General features: G+C 34.7%; 1 long non-coding RNA gene across 1 annotated transcript; it reads right to left on the bottom strand.

Moving 5' to 3' along the window:
• Positions 1–961: 961 nt before the first annotated feature.
• On the bottom strand, positions 962–5631 carry LOC135734099 (uncharacterized). The gene is made up of 4 exons (XR_010527156.2): positions 5481–5631; positions 5200–5256; positions 1480–1508; positions 962–1336 (listed from the first exon to the last, which is right to left on the bottom strand). It is a non-coding gene; the product is annotated as an uncharacterized lncRNA (long non-coding RNA).
• Positions 5632–7235: the final 1604 nt, after the last annotated feature.

The following is a 7235-nucleotide window of genomic DNA, read 5'->3' as shown; positions in this document are numbered from 1 at the left end:
GGTCAATTAACTATATTTATAGGCTACTTTTAACTATTTATTTGCATTGTCTATTTCGCTTCAGTCAGCAGTATAGCCTAAGCAAGTTCACTCATATAAACCTTTTTTATATTATTTTGACTAAGGCCCCATACACACGTATACAAAGTTTCGCAAGTGACATCCACATTTAAATGTAAGAGTGAATCCCCTAAATGTAAAAACTCACTCAGGAAAATGTGATGATTGACACAGAGATAACCATAGCAACGTTCTGCTGTCTCAAGTGGTTACCATTCACTGCTTTGACCAAAATAGTATTACAGCATTATGTTCTGCAATTTTAATAAACTTCTGTCTTGGCATTGTGTGTTACACATTTGTGAGGCTGCTTCACAGAGTACTTAGTGTTGACATGCCCATGTCTTTTTTGTGCTTTTGTTGTGTCGCTTCACCATATGGCTTTGGTTGGTTCATGAAGCGATCAAGTTCAAATGTGACTATTTTTGTCTTTGAGGTAAAGCATTTGAATTTATGCCGGTTTATCATGGGATTTTTTGTTTGCTGTTTTTTTATGTGTAAGATCTGGCAACACACGTAAGTAAACGCTTGTACCTCTGTGATTTTCTGCACAAACAGAAGACATTTCCCCGTCCTAGGCATTTATTTTTGCAGAAGAGAGACATGTGCACGTTATGTACATTATTGTGCATACACTAGACAGAGTTTGTGTAAATGCAGTTGTCAACACCTGCATTTTGCAGGATTTAATTTGGTAGTAGAATGCGGTTGTCATTCCCGTAAATTACTGAAGTGTGTGTGTAGAGAAAAGGATTAAGTACTAAAAATATATTCAACATCCAAATTTAGCTGCAGTGTGTACGCAAGGCCTAAATGTTTCCCTTGTCTTTGATCTCATAAACAGTTAAAGAAAAATAGTGCGATTAAACAAGATTTTATTTACATTATTTTTGAACAGACGCACAGTATGGGACAAAATCATTTTGGTACAAATGACAACTCTGATGTACCCTATTATGCCATTAAGCTGAATAATGCATTAAGAAACAAACAAAGTATTCAGACAAATATTATTCATGTATATTAGGTCAGGACTGAAAGTCAGGTCATCTTAGATGCTATATGCTGCACACCAGACTTACATAAAATGTTAATAAAAAATATGCTAAAAAACTATCATGCAATTAGACAATTAAAGAATAGCAAGCTTTCTCTGATGCACATGAAGGTTTATATTGATTATATTGAGCATTAGTTAAATTTTTGCCGTATTTTTCTCCTCTGGTTATTAGATAATCTTGAGCATAAGTCACACCAACAGATCCAGAAGCAACATCTGAAAAAAAATTATTATAAGTTTTAAACTGTACGACTACAAAGAATTTGAATCTTTTAATATTTCTTTTTAATCTTTAATCTTGACACTAAAATATGCTTTTTTTTACTTTTGTTTATTATTATTTATGTAGTTGATCTCACCTTGATCTCTTCCCTTCCAGTTTAACTTCCTGTTTATAGAAATTAAACAGAAATATTAGATATACACACCGGTCACTTCATTAGGTACACCTGTTCAACTGCTAATCAATCAGAAGACAGCAACTCAATTCATTTAAGCATCTAGACATGGTAAAGACGACCTGTTGAAGTTCAAACTGAGCATCAGAATGGGGAAGAAAGAGGTTTAAGCAGGGGCGTCAGTTTGTGTTGAAAAGTGGTGGGGACAAAAGATCAGATGAAAAAACATTACAGCAGGACGGGAAAAATGTTGAATAATGACGCATAAAAATGGGCAAAAACACACCATAAGCACACAACGCAACTTATGTGACCCTGGACCACAAAACCAGACATACACTGCAGAAAATTATTTTCAAGAAAAAAAATTAGTATTTTTGTCTTGTTTTCAGTAAAAATATCTAAAAAATTTTAAATCAAGATGTAGTTTTTTAATGAGCAAAACGACCCAAGAAAATAAGTCTAGTTTTTAGACCAAAAATATCAAATTTAAGTGATTTTGTGCATTAAACAAGCAAAACAAATCTGCCAATGGAGTAAGCAAAATAATCTTGAAATTTTTATTAAACACTAAATTCAGGAAAAATTTGCTTACCCCATTGGCAGATTTTTTTGCTTGTTTTATGCTCAAAATCACTTAAATTTGATATTTTTGGTCTAAAAACTAGAATTAATTTATCTTAATTTAATAAATTTTTAGATATTTTTACTGAAAGCAAGACAAAAATACTAAGAATTTTTTTTTCTTGAAAATCATTTTTTGCAGTGTGCACTGCAAAAATGACTTTCCTACTTTTTCAGTAGAAATATCTAAAAATTCTTAAATTAAGATGCTTTCTCTTGATGTGCAAAATGACCTAAGAAAATAAGTCTAGTTTTTAGACCAAACATACAATTTAAGTGAATTTGAAATTTAAGTGATTTTGTGCATAAAACAAGCCAAAATAAAATCTGCCAATGGGTTTGAATTTTTCTTGAATTTAGTGTTTTTTTAGAAAAAGGTTCAAGATTTTTTGCTTAACCCATTGGCAGATTTTTTTTTTTTTGGCTTGTTTTATGCACAAAATCACTTAAATTTCATATTTTTGGTCTAAAACTAGACTTATTTTCTTGGGTCATTTTGCTCATCAAGAAAAAGCATCTTAATTTAAGATACTAAGAATACTAAGAATTTTTTCTCTTAAAAATCCTTTTTTTGAAGTGTAAAACAAGCTAAATTATCTGCCAATGGGGTGAGAAAATTTTGCTTAAATTAAGTTTTTAAGAAAAAACTAATCTTATTTTAAGATTTTTTTCTCACCCCATTGGCAGACATTTTTGCTTGTTTTAATCACAAATTCACTTAAATTGTATGTTTGGTCTAAAAACTAGACTTATTTCTTAGGTCATTTTGTACATCAAGAGAAAGCATCTTAATTTAAGAATTTTTTGATATTTCTACTGAAAACAAGACAAAAATAGAAACCAAATGCTTTAAAAAAAAGTGGTGGGGACAAAATCAGCCATTTCAAAAAGTGGTGGGGACATGTCCCCAGCGTCCCCAGTGTAAATGACACCTATGGGTTTAAGTGACTACAAACCTGTGAAACACTGCATGTTTTGCACTCTGATAAGACCTTATGACACTGTGTGACATGGATCGTTTAAACTTGGGTACGAAAAGCATGTAGACTATGATAATCACATCTATTGAATCGGAGGCTTTGATGGCTGCAATTCACCTTAGCACAACATCAACAGCATGTGCTAGTGGTAAACATATAAGTTACCGGTATGCAAGTCATAGCAGCAAACCCACTGTGCGTTGATCATGCTGAATTTCTGACACTCAAAATACTATCATGGCTATCTTTGGACGCAAGACTGGGAAAACAGACGTCTTTGAACCTCTCTCACTGTACAACATAGGACCACAGATGAAGAGCCACGATCACATTAATCGCCACAAATGTTTCACAATGGTAATCTTTCGTCTGGTACAGCCAAAAATGATGCAGTGTATTCCCGGCTTTAAACGTTGCATGGTTGTTGGTGACATTATACACTCTTAAAATTAAAGTTGCTGAATGAACCTTTTTTCTAAATGTTTTTTTTTCAATGTCTTTGTTCGGATGAACACAAAGGTAAGATATTTTGAGAAATGTTTGTAACCAAATCGTCCGTGAGCCCCATTCACTTCCTAGTATTCTTTTTTCCTACTATAGAAGTGAATGGGGCTAGCGGATGTTGTGGTTACAAACAATCCTCATAATTTTTTCCTATTTCCTATTAGGTTTGTAATAACATGATAGGGAGTAAAAAGTGACAAATTAAATATTTGGGTAAACTATCCCTTTAAAACACCTGTTTCAGAAAATGTTCTTTAAGGTAAAAAAATTTTCTTTAGATTATATAAATGTATAAAAAAATATATTTGTAGAACAAATAAAAAAATTCTTCTATGGCATCGCTGTGAGACACCTTTTTAAGCACCTTTATTTTTAAGAGTGTAGGGCTGGTCTGAGTATTTCAAAAACTGTTAATCTACTGGGATTTTCATGCACAATCATCTCTAGGGTTTACAGAGAGGTAAGGAGAATAGGCAGTCTTAGGTTACAGTTTAATATTAGCATAGGTGAGACCAGCTAATTCACTGCATTGTCTACAATAGCTACATTTACATGCAACCAAATAATTTATTTGTAATCGTATTGATGGCTCATTTGGATTGAAAAGCCTTCATGTACAGTAAACACCTTAATCAATACGATTGAGGACGATCAGATCCAAATATCAATCGCATTGAAAGGGGCGGAGTCGTCCAATCTGTGATCCGATCATCAGGAGAAAAGTATGCATGTAAAACTTGTGAATCGTTGGATTTTATAAATTAGGCAGTAGTGTGAACTAAAATATAAGTGCATAACTGTATATGACTCAATTTGTTTAAGTTCACAGTACTCAAATGTATGTGTTTTAAAACTTAAATGGTTTAATGCAACCGGTTTCCTTAAATGGTTTGAGTTGATTTAACTTTAGGTTTTACAGTGCACTTTTATAACATTAGGCTAAAATTGTGTTTTCATTGCCAATATCTAAACACTTTTTAAGAACAACTTTCACCAACTCAACTCAGCTTTGATTTGTACATTTATCCAGAGATAAAGTGTGAACTTGCAAGACCGCAGTGGGGCCAAATTCTCTGCTTTTTTTCAAGTTCAGATTTGGGCTACTGCTTAAACAGTTTCCACAAGATTTGTGTTTATAAGTTGCTTGTGGGCTAGTTTTGAATTTGGGCTCGTCCATTGCAAATCTGGCAATCCTGTCTGTGCACTTATGCAGACGTTCGGTTTGGATTATATAGAATGTACGTACGATGTTAACAAATATATGAATCAGATTGCAATGTTTATGGTGAATGTAAACTGCTCTGTCGTAACCTTCAATTAAATTCAGTCCAGACAGATTGACAAAATTTTGTGCATGTAAGTTATTAAGGAATAAAGAAATGATTAAGAGTTTCTCCTTTCAGTCTTTAGTTTTACTCTTCTAGTTGTTTCTACATTTGCTTTTATGTTTCTTTTTTCTTGAACTTGACCTGTGAATACATCACTGGACCAGCCTGAGTCACTGCTAAAGAAAAATAATTTGACCCTTAAAAAACATTTTTGCTTTTATGAGATGAAAACATCACTTTGTTACCTGAGCTTGTGTCTTTATTAGCTGTTGTATTAATACAGTCGTAAAGATGAGAATCTCCTGTAGGGAATAAAATAATGAATAAAGTTTCAACAAAGCATTTGTCCAAACTGTATATCTTATAAAGTAAGCTTTTATAAAATATATTTGTCACATGTTTATATTGAATAAAACAATGCAAAGCTATTGTGGGTGTTTTTAATATGCAGTTATTAGGTGTTTGTTAGGATCTCAGTCATTATAAAAGCATATTTCTGTCAAATACTGTATGAATGTAAACTTACCAAACTGCAGTGGAGTGTAAACATCTTCAGTCTGTTTTTGATCTGATGTCTGACTGATGTTTTGCTGTGGACTGACAGCCGAGGGAGACCGAGAGAGATTTTTGTTTTTGTAGCACCACAGCAGGACCAAGAAAAAAATCACAAACATGACGCTCAGTCCAAGACACAGACCAACAATAAGACCAAGAGATGAAGATCCTGCGACTGAAAAAGCAGAAATATATTTTTATATAACTACTCATAACCATATGCAAGTCAAGTCAACTTTATTGTAATTTTAGCCATATATATTGCAGTGCAGTACATAGTGAAACATTTGCTACAAACAGACACTGAACTACATAAAACAAAACACAACTAACCACATAAAGTGCATGTGTGCAATGTAATGCAAACAGTGTCAGACAAGAGACATTGCAAAAATTGTGTTAAAGTATCTCAACAGTGCTTATAGAGGAGAGAGATCACCTCTGACTGAGATCCAGCTCTTTGGAGACTCTCCTCTCTCTGGGTGTTTACAGTAGTAGAAACCCTCATGTGACTTTGAGACTGTAGGGATGATCATCATGTCTCCTGTAGTCTGACCCTGCACCACTGATCCATCTTTATAAAATTCAGCTCTCAGGTTAGAGGTTTTTTTATTTCGATATAAACAGCGTAGAGTCAGAGGATCTCCTTCAGTCACAGGATGAACAGGACTCTCCAGAATCACATCAGCATCTACTGTACAGAACAGAAGAAATAACTCATGATTATAAATTATAAAATATATCAGACTGAATTACAAATGAAATAAAATCAGAGTTACATTGAAGCAAAGACCTACATAATTTACTGAGGCAAAGAATATAGTTGGGAAGCATTCTTTAGAAATGTTGATAGGAAAGCATCTTGCAGTTGATGGAGATTTGTGGCATGAAGCTCCCATTCCACCACATCCCAAAGATGCTCTGATCTGAAGATCTGGTGATCTCATTGTCATGTTCAAGAAACCAATTTGAAATGATTCGAGCTTTGTGACATGGTGCATTATCCTGCTGGAAGTAGCCATCAGAGGATGGGTACATGGTGGTTAAAAAGGAATGGTCAGAAACAATGCTCAGGTAGGCCTAAGCATTTAAACGATGCCCAATTGGCACTAAGGGGCCTAAAGTGTGCCCAGAAAACATCCCCCACACCATTACACCACCACCAGCAGCCTGCACAGTGGTAACAAGATATGATGGATCCATGTTCTCATTCTGTTTACGCCAAATTCTGACTCTACCATCTGAATGTCTCAACAGAAATCGAGACTCATCAGACCAGGCAACATTTTTCCAGTCTTCAACTGTCCAATATTGGTGAGCTTGTGCAAATTGTAGCTTCTTTTTCCTATTTGTAGTGGAGATGAGTGGTACTTGGTGGGGTCTTCTGCTGTTGTAGCCAATCCGCCTCAAGGTTGTGCGTGTTGTGGCTTCACAAATGCTTGGCTGCATACCTCGGTTGTAACGAGTGGTTACAATCGTAACCACTCAGCCGAATCAGTCGGCCCATTCTCCTCTGACCTCTAGCATCAACAAGGCATTTTCGCCCACAAGACTGCCGCATGTTTTTCCCTTTTCACACCATTCTTTGTAAACCCTTGAAATGGTTGTGCGTGAAAATCCCAGTAACTGAGCAGATTGTGAAATACTCAGACCGGCCCGTCTGGCACCAACAACCATGCCACGCTCAAAATTGCCTAAAACAGTTACTGTGTTAAAATTAATGTAT

Source organism: Paramisgurnus dabryanus, chromosome 3, assembly GCF_030506205.2.
Source record: "Paramisgurnus dabryanus chromosome 3, PD_genome_1.1, whole genome shotgun sequence".
Taxonomy (NCBI): Eukaryota; Metazoa; Chordata; class Actinopteri; order Cypriniformes; family Cobitidae; genus Paramisgurnus; species Paramisgurnus dabryanus.
Note: the sequence above shows the minus strand (reverse complement) of the source record. Positions and strands in the feature narration are given on the sequence as shown.